This window comes from Pongo pygmaeus, chromosome 10 (assembly GCF_028885625.2).
Source record: "Pongo pygmaeus isolate AG05252 chromosome 10, NHGRI_mPonPyg2-v2.0_pri, whole genome shotgun sequence".
In the NCBI taxonomy this organism is placed as follows: domain Eukaryota; kingdom Metazoa; phylum Chordata; class Mammalia; order Primates; family Hominidae; genus Pongo; species Pongo pygmaeus.
The window spans coordinates 74,939,838-74,953,619 of record NC_072383.2 but is presented as its reverse complement, the minus strand read 5'-3'; the positions used below and the strand labels follow the sequence as shown (position 1 = coordinate 74,953,619).

General features: G+C 39.4%; 1 protein-coding gene across 1 annotated transcript in view; it reads left to right on the top strand.

Annotated features, from left to right (window-relative positions):
* The first annotated feature begins 6,627 nt into the window (after window positions 1-6,627).
* Window positions 6,628-13,782, top strand: part of CSRP2 (cysteine and glycine rich protein 2) — a 57,574-nt gene continuing 50,419 nt past the window's right edge. Inside the window, exon 1 of the mRNA XM_054443370.2 lies at window positions 6,628-6,709. The gene's annotated coding sequence lies outside the window, so the exon portion shown is untranslated. The remainder of the gene's footprint in view (window positions 6,710-13,782) is intronic.

Here is a 13,782-nt window from a genome sequence, read left to right as displayed (position 1 = left end):
CCTTGCCTTTGATTAGAACCTTCTTCTCTCAGGCTACACTACATGGCTTCCACCATCCAAAGTCTTTGCTCAGCAAGGCCAGTCCCAACACCCTATTTAACATCAAAAACTCCCTCCTCTGCTTTATTTTTCTCCAAACACTTATCATGTGAGCACCATAAAAGCAAGGATTTTTGTCTTTTGTCTCCGATTTACTGTGCCCAGCAGAGTACATGCTCAATGAATATTCGTTAAATGAGTTAATGAATAAAAGCTGATATCTGAAAATGGGGCTACAGGCATGATTAGTGGCCTAGTTAATCATCTCATGAGCAAAAGTAGTCCCATCCAAAATCACATCTCCAAGCATTGTACCAACTATTAGGATCCAGGTTCTCCTGAAAGCAGAGCCCGAGACAAAGGCAGGCATGCAGGTAGTTTATTTGCAAACTGACCCCAGGCATCAGGAATGAGGTAAGAATGAAAGACAAAAAGCAGTGAAATAAACAAATGTTACTGAAAGGGACAAGGGAGGAAGGCAGTACACAGGCCTAACTGTTAAAGGGGGCACCGTGTTAGTAGGTGACATGGTTTGGATATTTTGTCTCCTCCAAATCATGTGTTGAAATGTGACTGCCAGTGCTGGAGGTGGACCTAGTGGGAGGTGTTTGGGTCATGGGGATGGATCACTTGCGAATGACTTGGTGCTTTCCTTGTGGTAATGAGTGAGTTCTCACTCTATGAGTTCATGTGAGATCTGACTGTTTAAAAGAGCCTGGCACTTCCTTCCTCTCTTTCTTGCTCTGTCTCTGGCCATGTCACACGCTGGCTCCCCTTCATCTTCTGCTGTGATGGTAAGTTTCCTGGGGCCCCCACCAGAAGCAGATGCCATCACCATGCTTCCTGTGCAGCCTGCAGAACTGTGAGCTAAAATAAACTTCTTTTCCTTACAAATTATTCAGCCTCAGGTACTCTTTTAATAGCAATGCAAATGGACTAACAGTAGGTAAGCAAGGGTAGGTAGTATGCAAGAGTGAAGGCAATAAGCCTTGTTGGAGCAAGTCTGGAGAAGAGAATGGGTGAGGTTGATACTGGACAGTGTCATAAAGCTAGGCAGAACAATGGAGACTGACAAGTTCTAACTGTCTTGCAGTAATCTCTGATTTCAGGGTGGAGTAATTGCTCAGAAAGGCATAATGATCAGAACTGGCTTCAAGGGCTTGTAGTCTGCATTTGCACAAGGCCTGCACTTGGCTTAATGCTCTGCCTTGGTGTCTTAAAACTCTTACTATTTTATCTTTGAACTTGTGTTTTGTGGTGAAGGCTGAGGGGACAGTGACACATACGCATAACTAGAGGCTAGATGCTGGACCACTTTGCATGCAACCTGTTGTGGTCCAGCAGCCCATCCACAAAGGGCTCACCACCACCAGCCCAGTGGGCAGCAGGCATGCACGGCAGTCCCTCTGGGAAGTCCAGGGGGCTTGTGGGGACAACTGAGCTGGGACCTGGCCCAAGATTGACAATAGCAACAGTGACAGCAGCAGCAGAAGTAGTGGAGCAGGAGAAATGGCAGCAGATACAGGAGAGAAAATGGGCTCTGTATAAATGCAGCACCAGGACCTGCAGAGGAAAGCCAGCTTGCCCTGTGTCTCCAGAGCCTGTCCTTGCCACATCTGCACGAATATTAACTCTCCCTCTACCTAGAGCGCTGGGACTATAATTCCTGGCACTCAGGCAGTAAACTTCGACAGTAAATTATTACAAAATAAAAGTCTGTACACACGGACATGGAACTGGAGCATGTCAGGGATTAGAATTATTGAAAGAGTTTAGAATCTCTGCTTTTGAAAACTGCTGCAATATTGCAAAGTAAATATCTACAGGCTTAAAAAGAGAAATTACACCCCAAAATTGTCACATTCAATGACAGAGACTTCTATTTTCATATGAAGATTTGGCTGAAACAATTATTAACAAGGGAAACAGTTTTTAAATTAATTTTGTTCTTGTAATTAAAGATACAGCAATAGAATTCATAAAAGGGCATTTTCAATTATATACATAACATAAAGCCTCTATCTAGTTTCTTGTATTGGTCTCTGCAAGTTACAGAAAATACCAGAGAAAAAAAAATAAATGCCATTGTATACATTTACGTTAAAAATTAAATTCAAACATACAATTTATGAAGAGTTAAATTATTTTTAGAAAAATTGTTCCCCAAGAATTATCAGCCCTGGATATACTAAAATATATGTATCACAACAATTTATCAGAAATTTATGCCAATGTTATCACAGTCAAAAAACAGTCTTAATAACTCCATAACAGTAGCATCAATAGAAAGAATCTTATCAAAATTACAAATTATAAAAAATTATTTGCCATCTTACATTTGCCAAGAGTGACCAGAATTGTTAATTAGATTGATGGAAAAGTACAAATTTTGATGATCTAATAAATGAATTTGCAGAAAAGCAAGCCAGAAAAGTCTTATAATCAATTAAGATTTAACAATAATAAAGTAGTATTATAAATTCTATTATATAAAATTACAACACCAGGCCAGGCGCGGTGGCTCACGCCTGTAATCCCAGCACTTTGGGAGGCCAAGGCGGGTGGATCACGAGGTCAGGAGATCGAGACCATCCTAGCTAACACGGTGAAACCCCGTCTCCACTAAAAATACAAAAAATTAGCTGGGCACGGTGGCGGGCGCCTGTAGTCCCAGCTACAGGCGCCTATAGTCCCAGCTACAGGCGCCTATAGTCCCAGCTACAGGCGCCTATAGTCCCAGCTACTCGGGAGGCTGAGGCAGGAGAATGGCCTGAACCTGGGAGGCGGAGCTTGCAGTGAGCTGAGATAGCGCCGCTGCAGTCCGGCCTGGGCGAAAGAGCGAGACTCCATCTCAAAAAAGAAAAAAAAGTTACAACACCAAAAGTATTCTGCTTTTTGTAATTGGTAAGTTTATGTTGTTACTCATGTGCCACTATTACTCCTTTAATGTTTTATAAATGGTAAAATATTTTTAAAGAAGAAAGCTTTATAGTTTAGTACCTTTAATGGCACTTTTATTCTCTTTTTTGAACAAAGGGCCCCACATATTTTTTATACACTGCACCCCACAAATTATACATCTGGCCCTGATAAGAGTCATTTGAAATGTCATGCCATGGTTTGAATGTGTCATGTTTTGGACACTTAATCCCCAGTGCAAGTGTTGAGAGACGAGATCTTTAGGAATGATTAGGTGATGAGGGCAGAGCCATGGAGGCAGACATTAATGACATTAATGAATTAATGTCATGGAAGTGGGTTTGTTATAGAGAGATTGGGTTTGTTATAAAAACAAGTTTGGCCCCTGTTGCTCATTCTCTGGTACATGCTCTTTTGCCCATCCCCTTTCCATCATGGGATGACCCAGTAAGAAGGTCCTCACCAAATGCTGACCCTCTATCTTGGATGTCCCAACCTCCAAAACCATGAACCAAATAATTTGTTTTTCTTTATTAATGACTCAGTCTTAGCTGGGCTCACACTTGTAATCCCGGCACTTTGGGATGCTGAGGGAGGAGGATCTCTTCAGGTCAGTTCAAGACCAGCCTAGTCAACAGAGCAAGACCTGGTCTTTATAAAAAAAAGAAATTTAAAATTAAAAATAAATAAATAACCCAGTCTCTAGTATTCTGTTGTAGTAGCACAAAATGGACTAAGGCAGTTCATTTGAATCTGGACATCAGTTCAAAACAAAAGGACATACTTTTAATAGGGAGAAAAATTAAAAGTGTGAGACGTAAAAAGAAACAAGCACTGGGAGGCTGAGGCGGGAGGATCATGAGGTCAGGAGATCGAGACCATGCTGGCTAACATGGTGAAACCCCGTCTCTACTAAAACTACAAAAAAATTAGCTGGGCGTGGTGGCGGGTGCCTGTAGTCCCAGCTACTCAGAAGGCTGAGGCAGGAGAATTGCGTGAACCCAGGAGGCAGAGCTTGCAGTGATCGCACCACTGCACGCCAGCCTGGGCAACAGGGCGAGACAATGTCTCACAAAAAAAAAAAAAAAAAAGAAAAGAAAAGAAAAAGAAACCAGCACCTGGCAATGGTCCTTTCTGATCGTCTTTACTTCAGGAAAGGAATGACTTAATTAATAAGAAAGAGGGTGGGGGAAACTGTCCCTTTAATACAGATCTTGCAAAGCCAAAATTACAAATTTTGAGGAAAAAATAAAATAGGTAGCTGAGTTGTACATGGAAAAATGTCTGTCCCTATCCATACATACCTTGTTATACTGGCAAAACTAGGGTTGAATACATGAAGAATTTGAAAAATCAGACTAAATAGCATACTAGAGAATTAAACAAAATAAAAACCAAGTGGAGAAATATGTATTACAGATAATGAGGACTCTGGCTAGAGAGCAGCCAATGTTTTAAATCAAAAGGAGCTTGCAAGTGTAGGATGAATAAGTCTAGAGATTGAATGTACAACATGAGTACTATAGTTAATAATATTGTATCATGCTCAAGATAATTGCTAAGAGAGTAGTTTTAGGTTCTCTTACCCCACACACAAAAAAGCAACCACGTGAAGTGATGGGTATGTTAATTTGCTTGACTACAGTTACCATTTCACTGTATTTCAAAACATCACGCTGTATACCTTAAATATATATATGAACAAAAGGAGCACATAAAGTCTAAGATTGAGGGTTTTTTTTATGTGGACAAAGATAGAAAGGAACTGGTAAGTGCGGCTTGGCACAGCAGGAGAGGATACAAACTGTTATTTTTCTCAGATATTGAAACATTAGCTGGTTGGCCACAATCATTGCATGTAGAAAGGCTGGTCAAAAGGCAAACTTGGAATTAGTTAGGGTTCTTATTCCACCACTAGTGTCCACGTGACACTAGGCAGATTTAGCCTTCCTTTTTCCTAATCTGAAAACTGAAGGAATTTACATTATCTTCCCACTCATAGGGCTTGGTAGAGATAACATATGTGAAAATTCTCTGAAAAACTAAGTAGTAGTCAGAGCCTTAAATTACACATTCCAGCACTTAGAAGAGCTGTTTTATGTCAAAAAAAAAAAAAAAAATGGTTTTCCTGTGATTTAAGAAAGACTGTAATTTTAGTGGAGTGTTCATCAGTAGCAAGTTCTATCTCCTTAAATATTCTTTAAAAACCATCTATCAAATGATGAATAGCAAAGACACCAATAATTACTGAGTTGTCCTCAAATATCTCCTAAACTGATCATAATCATGATAAACAGCTAACAACACTGAAAGAGCTGACCAGTGAAAAACAGCAGTTGTGACCAGAATCTGGATTACAGTCCAAAATAAATACCGAACCACTTAAAAATAGCTGCATGATTTCGTAAACACTAAAACACAAACACATAAAACTCTTGAAGTTATTTGAACAAATGATGATAAACATGATAAAAATATCCCAAATTTTAAAACCAGACATGAGCTTTCTCCAAGTTCTCTCCAAGCCTTCAGCAAAGTGTCCTTCTAGAGAGTCTATAGAATTGATATGGGACTATAGAAATAATCTACCCAATTCCATGGTACAGTTGTGTAACCTTGTATATAGTTCCACATCTTCAGAGAACCAGTTTAATCATTTGTAAATGGCACAATAATTTTTACCCTGCCTATTTTATGAGGCTTTAGAGTAACCAAACCAGCAAATGCCTTGAAAACTATGAGAATTTCTGTACAGTGAGACATTTCTACCAGTTTTCACTACGTTCCTAGGCTTTGCAGCTTGATGTGGAAAGAGCCAGGGATGGTAAAGAGGAGAGAATTTGAAGAATTCTTTATCTAAGGCCACAGTCAATAAAAAGAGGACAGAATCCCTTTAGTGGGCTTTGCTAGAAATAAAGCAAAAATGAAACAAAAGTAATACGTTGGTGATCTCTAAAGCAGCTAACGTCTGTTTTATAGAAATCTAGGTTTGTCTAGCCAAATATTAAGAAGTATTATTTTGCATAAACAAAACAGATTTATAGCAAATACATCTAAATTTACTTATTCAAATAAAATGTTGCTTCCCTCAAGATAACCACATCTTCAAAAAAGACACATTTATTCCAACTACTATGCTTGCCTCTCTCACACCCCCCGTTCAAAATATTTTTAGATTTGCTTCACACTTGGTTTGTAAACCAAAAAGATGTTATCCAGAAATGACCCCCAAACATATTTGGTTTCTGACAAAATTTAAATTCATCTTTAAAAACATTTTGCTAGGATTGGAAATTCTTCAAAAGAAACTGTCATAGAGTACTTAATCACAGGCAATCACAAAAGAGAATTTTTAAGCTGTTTTAGTAATAGCATCTTCAAGGTAATACTGGCATAACTTCCCAAAGGAACTTCCTCCAAGAGACTATCTGGCCAAGTTCTGATTTTGTTCTATTGGTTTTTGTTTGTTGTTGTTGTTGTTGTTGTTGTTGAGACAGAGTCTCACTTCATCATTCAGGCTGGAGTGCAGTGGCTTGATCTCAGCTCATTGCAATCTCCGCCTCCTGGGTTCAAGTGATTCTCATGCCTCAGCCTCATGAGTAGCTGGAATTACAGGTGCACCACCATACCTGACTAATTTTTGTGTTTTTTTTAGTAGAGACAGGGTTTCACCATGTTGGCCACGCTGGCCTTGAACTCCTGACCTCAAGTGATCTGCTTGCCTTGGCCTCACAAAGTGCTGGGATTACAGGTATGAACCACTGCCCCGGCCCTGATTTTGTTCTGTTGTTGATCAGTCATGTTACATTGCCTCATGCATTTGTGTTTATATGCTCAAGTGTGCATATTTATACCTGTGTGTATGTACATGTCAATCCTGGCATGCTGCTGCTTTACCTGGAATGGCTGATGAAAATGTTACTATCTCTGCCCAATGCTTTATCAGAGTAAAAAGGATGAGTGAGGTATCCCAGGAAACTAGGAAATATTTGCCTGTCCTAATGTAGCAATTACTTTTTATTTCACCATCTTACTTTTGGTTTCATTATATCATTGATTACTTATCTCATATTATGTCATTTCTTTGTTCTCTTTTTCCCTAGTAGACTCTAAGCCCCACGTGAGTAGGGCCTTGTGGGTCCTGCTCAACTCCATAGCCCAAGGCCTAGAACATAATAAATGCTTGATAAATATATTTGGAAGGAAAGAAGGGACGGAGGGAGAGAAGAGAGAAAGCAGGAAGGGAGGAAGAAATGAAGGGGAAAAGGAAAATATCCCATGTCTGGGCTGAGATTTAATTCCTTTCCCTTTGAAAGAAATCAGCTGGTGGTTCAGTCTACACTGAATTAAAAACAGGTGAGAGAGCCAAGGATCATTTAGATGCTCTTTCCCACCCAACCCCCCTGAACTGTTTTCACTCACAACACTTCTGACACCAAATATGTGCGGGATTTTTCCCATACCAGCAAATTCTCCAACTCTCCAGACATCAACTGGGTGTTCTAGGATACAATTCAATTCTGACACTAACTACCCAGCATTAGCTCAGACCCCACAGTTAACGCTCAGTCCCACAAGACTGCCCTCTTTTCAGACACCAGTCAAAAGTCCCCGGTTGCCATTGAAGCTTCTGATAGGCTATAAAATTGGGGTTCCCATAATCCCCTCCTCATGTTTAATAACTTGCTAGAACAGCTCACAGGACTCAGGAAAGTGTTTTACTTACTAATACTGGTTTATTATAGAGTGTAACTCAGGAACGGCCCAGTGGACAAGATGCACAGGTTCAGGTATAGGGAAGGGATGAGAACCTTCCATGCCTTTTCCCAGATCCCAGCACCTCGATTTGTTCACCAACCCAGAAGCCATCTGAACCCTGTTGTTTAGGTTTTTTATGGAGTTTTTATTACGTAGGCATGATTGATTACATCAGTGGCCATTGGTGATTAAATTCAACCTCCAGTCCCTCTCCCCTCCCCAAGATCACGCCTTAGTCTTTTTGGCAACCAGTCCCCATCTTGAAGCTATTTAGGGGTCCTCAGCCACCAGCCATCTCACTAACATAACAAAAATCACTCTTAGCATTGCAGAGATTCCAAGGGTTTTAGGACTGTATGCCAGCAACTGGGAACAAATGCCAAATATCTATTTCTCATTGTACCCCACCCCTTCATCCATGCCTAATAATCTCTGCCAATTACTACCCCCACCCACATCTTCATTTTTTGATAAATTATCCTTAATCTTAAAGAACTATGCAAATGAAGCTTCAAGCCAAAGACTGCAACTACTGTTACCTCTTCTGCATAGAAATTATGGAGCTATATAAGAAACCCAAAGTGTTGAGTGTTTTATTTTTGGCAGGTGCTATGGTATCAGATGATGGTGCTATGGTTGCACTGTCTTTCCATTTATCTGTCTTTTTCTTTCTCTCTCCTTCCTTCCCCCACCAAGGATCACATCCCCCTCCATGAAGTCAGGATTCATCCACAAGGACAATTTAGCCTGGCCCTCATATTCACTAAAGTCTGAAAGGTAGACTTTAGACATTATGTCCAGGTGAACTTACACTTACAGTTGCCTTGAAGGCTGGGAGTCGTGTTAAAAGAGTTGGCTTGTTAAATGTAAACATTTCAAATAAATGTGATCCTGCTTGGCATTTCTTCATTTTTAAAGATATTGGGAAACTTAAGAAATGGAACTGGCTTGGGCATTCTCAACCTTTGAGAGGTTCTGGATATGATGAAGAACTCTGGCTTCTAATGATTTGACCTTGAATATATTTCTATCCCTTGAAACCCCAGTTTAATCATTTCTAAAATGAGTTAGTAATTCCCACCCTGCCTATGAAGGACCAAATGTGGAAATGCCTTGAAAACCTGGAGGAGCTTTAGAATGAAGTGCAGGTCAAGACCTGAGGGTTAGGGCCCAGCACCTCCACTGCCCAGGTGTGTGACCTTGCCAAATCACTAGCCCACCCTGTAAACAGAAGGGCTCACCCAGCTATGTTTTTAATCCCTGCCAGCTATCAAATTTTATGATACTAGAAAATGAGGGATTATTATCATCACTTCTTTTTCACCTTGGTTACACAAGGAGCTAAAATAAACTGGCCTTTTTGTGTATTACTTTTATTTTGTGGAATAAAGAGTTTACTGTTAGCAAACTTCAGGAAACTAACCAGAGGGCAGAGCTGAAAGGAAAGTGGCAATAGATTTATTCAGAAATCACATTTTGCTAGTCAGTGGCTAAGCAAAAAGAAAAAAAAAAAAAAGATTATGCTTCCAGCCATGGGGGCTTGCAGGTAATGCATCTTAGCACTCTTTAGAATATCAGAAATAATCAACTACAACCACTGTCTACTATTACTGTAATTCTAGTAATCTAGCACAAAGGAAATGAAAGCTGAAGGGCAGTAGGGGAAGAATGTCAGAGAAATGGTGAATTTGTTCTACACGTTTTGCCAATAATAAGACAACGAAGAAAAAAGGAATGTCTTCTTTAAGTTTAATTGCTAATGACTAAAGCAAGAGATAAAAGTATTCATAAAGATGGAATCTTGAATTCCCCCATTCATATTAAAGCCTCTTTTAAGTAAATAACTCCACCAGTTTCCCACCAACAGGTATGAACCCAGTTTTCTTGGACTGTCATCCTTCTGCTCACTCTTAAATCCTGTCCCTCAACAACTGTTCTACCTCAAAAGTCACTGTCATCACAATTTCAAGACAGTTTTTATAGCCATGGATTAGTCTTCGTTCCCTAATTCTTTACTGATCGATACTGTTAATAGAGAATAAATGTTAGCTACACAGAACAAACAAAATAGTACTCCAGGCAATTATACTAATTAATGCAGAATTGTTGTATTATGATAGTATCCCTAGTCATAAGATTAAACGATTATGCTTCAGAAAATATATATATTTTATCATGCTGTAATATAAACAAAGCATGATAAATAGTCACATTAAATAATCTTAATTCATTGCTGATGTCACAGAGCCAATGATCTTTTCTTTCAAATTAAAAAGAAAATCAGAGAGCCAGGTCCAGTGGCGTGTTTCTGTAGTCCCAACTTCTTGGAAAGCTGAGACAAGAGGATCCCTTAAGCCCAAGAGTTCTAGTCCAGCCTGGGTGACATAGTGAGAACCCCATCTCAAAAAAAGAAAATTAGGATTGCATCATCTGCTATCATTCTAATTAAGGCTAGATTCCAAGGAGACTCACGTGAGGCTGCTCATCCCTTTAGATGCACTACTGTCTGTGCTTAAAATGTTGCGTATGGGAGGCCAGTGGATTGACTTCGAAGCACAGACATATTTTGTTGAATAACACAGTGGTTTAAGACTTTTTGAGCAGACAGTAAAAATATATATAGACACTTAATTGGCCTTTCATTAAAAATTGGAAAATCTGGCAACAATGGACATTGTTTGTTCTATCTTCCCACTTTCTCTAGCTTCCTTCTCTGTCTTTTTCCCTCTCATTCTTTCCTCAAACACTGATCCATTTCATTTATTTAGACTTCCTGACTGGCCCCATTTGGATATGAGTTTTCTACCCCTTCTGTAGGAACTCAGATCACAAGACTGGTAGTGTCTTTGTCTGGATTTCCTTTATTTACAGTACAGTTTAAAAGGTTTTCCTGCTTCTGAGTTTTTGTCTTAATGTCAATATAATATGACCAACTTAATGGTAATAGACTAGAATGATAGACATTCTTTAAACATGTGCTAGTGATATAAATAGAAAAAGTACTTCCAGTCGGATGAAATCCACAGGGGAAAGAAAAATAGAGAAAGTACAGAGAGTGAAGGCATTGGAAGGGTTGCAAATGGAAAAATATATATATATATATATATATATATGTCACACAAATTAAGAAAAAAAAGTTAGGAAATATCACCAGCAGGCTCAGAAATCCAAAACCCATTAAAAATGAATCTATAGTTGAACACAACCTGAATTTCATTAAGCTTCTAATATCAAGAAACAACTTTCTGGTGACTCCTCAAAACAGGGTGGTTAAAAAAAATGTAATCTCATGTAACTGAATATTACATACTATAAACCAGTTAAATGCTGGGGAGAAAACTACCAAAAATGCAATCCCTGGTTATAGATCAAGAGTTCCCAAACTTGGAATTTCCTTGGATGCTTTGAAAAAAAACACTAAGGTCTAAATCCACTTCAAACATTTGCATTTAACTGGTGTGGAGTGTAGCCTGGACATTGGGACTCTTTAAAGTTCTTCAGGTGCTCCTAAAATGCCACATAATTTGAGAAGCATTGCTATAGACATTGCTTTGGTTATCACTAAATATTAGGGCTATTGCCTCTTAAAAAGCAATCATAGTTCCTGAGATTAAAGCAACCATCTACATATTCCCAAAGTTCCAAAAAGTGTATCATGTCATTAAACTACAGATTTGAGAGAATAAGAGGTCAGAAAGCAAATCTTTTTACCCCAAAGGAAAATATTATCTAACTGTATCCAAAGAACTTCTATAATCCTACTTGAACAAGTTAATTCCTAGACTAGACCTTGATATCCTCATGTGTAAAATAGAGACAATAATTCCTACTTTATAAGGTTGTTCTATCAATTAAATAAGATAATGCTTATGAAGTGATAGTTGGTTCTTTTAATAACTATTTTTTATAAATCTGATATTCAGTGATTATAGTTTTTCCTTAAAGCCATAGCTAGTAACTCTAGCTAATATTAACCTCTCTCCTTTTTTACATTACAGCGCTCCAATTTCTTTTGTTTTTTGTTTTTTTGTTTGTTTGTTTGTTTTTTTTTTTTTTTGAGACAGAGTCTTGCTCTGTCACCCAGACTGGAAGTGCAGTGCCCCAGTCTCAGCCCACTGCAACCGCCACCCCCTGGGCTCAAGCAATCAGTGCTCAGCGATCCCAAAGTGCTCGGATTACAGGCATGAGCCACCATGCCTGGCCTACAGTGCTTGAATTTCAAATGCTTTATTTTATATTGTCTTTTAATTGCTTAATGACTTGTGGTCTGACTAGACAGACAAGAATTATTTGGAAAGAAGGGAGATTAAAAGGCCATTTATCAGCAATGATAAAAGCTGCTTGCTTCTCATACAATTTACTACAACATATTAGGTCGGTGCAAAAGTAATTGCGGTTTTTGCCACTAAAAGTAATATTTAGGTTGAGAGACTTGATCCTACAATTATGAGAAAAAACTAGCAATGAATTTGAAAGTAGCATCCAGAAAAGCCAATGGATCAGCAGTTGGGAGAGGACTGTGGAGTCACATTTTCCTTTTTAAAGGTAGAATAAGCCATATTTTGTGAATTAGTTTTGTCTTGCAGCTGTTAACAAATTACCAGAAACTTGGTGGCTTAAACATACCAGTTTATTATCTTATAGTTCTGTGCATTAGAAGTCTGACATGGATCCCACTGGGCTGAGATCAAGATGCCAACCGGGTGCATCCCTTTCTGAGGACTCAAGAGGAGAATCTGTTTCTTCGCCTTTTCCAGCTTCTAGCGTTCCTTCCCTAAACTCTTGGCTCCCTCCATGAGTCTTCAGAGCTAGCAATGTCAAGCAGCGTCCTCATGCTACCAACTCTCTGGGTCTCTTTCCTGTTGTCACAAAAGGAGTCCCTCTGACTTCTTTTGTGTCTCCTCTTCCACTTTCATTGTTATTTATTTATATTTTTGAGACAGGGTCTTGCTCTGTCACCCAGGCTGAGTGCAGTAGCGTGATTATAGCTCACTGCAGCCTTGTCCTCCTGGGCTCAAGGAATCCTCGCACCTCAGCCTCTCAAGTAGCTAGGACCACAGGTGCACTACCATGCCTGGCTAATTTTTTTTTAACGTTTGTAGAGCCTGGGGGAGGGGGATGGTGAGGTGGGAGGAACAAGGGGCAGGAGATGGGGGACAGCTCTTTATGTTGCTCAGGCTGGTCTTAAACTCCTGGTCTCAAGCGATCCCCCCAGCTTCAGCCTCCCAGAGCACTGGGATTACAGGGATGAGCCACTGCACCTGGCTCCTCTTCTACTTCTAAGGACCCTGTAATTACAATGTGCCCACCTATGTCAGAGACATCCTAACCAGAGCGATTCCATCTTGAATAAAAGCCAGATAAAGCAAGACCTGCTGGGTTACATTTTCAGGAAGTTAGGCGCTATTGATCACAAGATGTTTATGGTTGAGGAAACGAGTTAATGGGAAAAGGCATTCTTAGTTTAAAGGTAGGTTTCCCTCTAAAGGTAATAGTATCCTCATAAATTCTTGCTAAAAGTAATAATTACACAAGAGAATAGTAATACTAAGTCTGTCATAAGCTCAACACAACCCTTTGTAATAAAGTACACTATTCTTAGCCTTAAAATCCCATGTAAGTAAGTCTTATGTCTGAGGCAGGGACATTCCTCCTCTTGCTTTCTCAGCAAGCCCTACTCTGTAATAGAGTAGTTTCTAAGAAACTATTTTAACTTTACTATATTCTGACACTCACTCTGAATTCTTTCCTATGTGAGATCCAAGAACTCACCCTTGTGGTCTGGGATGAGATCCCTTCTCTGGTAACATGTAGGTAATCCAGGCTTCTCTCCCTACCTTAGCTGACTGGCAAACTTATTCCATCTTAATTCTCCTTTGCCATGTGACATATTTACATAATAACAACAATGGAAAGAGAAGTCAAACTTGACTGCCAATTACATATCAGTGATCATCTAATCTCTTAGGTCAGTGAAGACGCACTGTTATCCCAATTCCAGGGATTAGGATGTAGACATCTTTGGGGGCCCTTGAGAAGCTAAATAGGATCAATAGTTTATAAAGA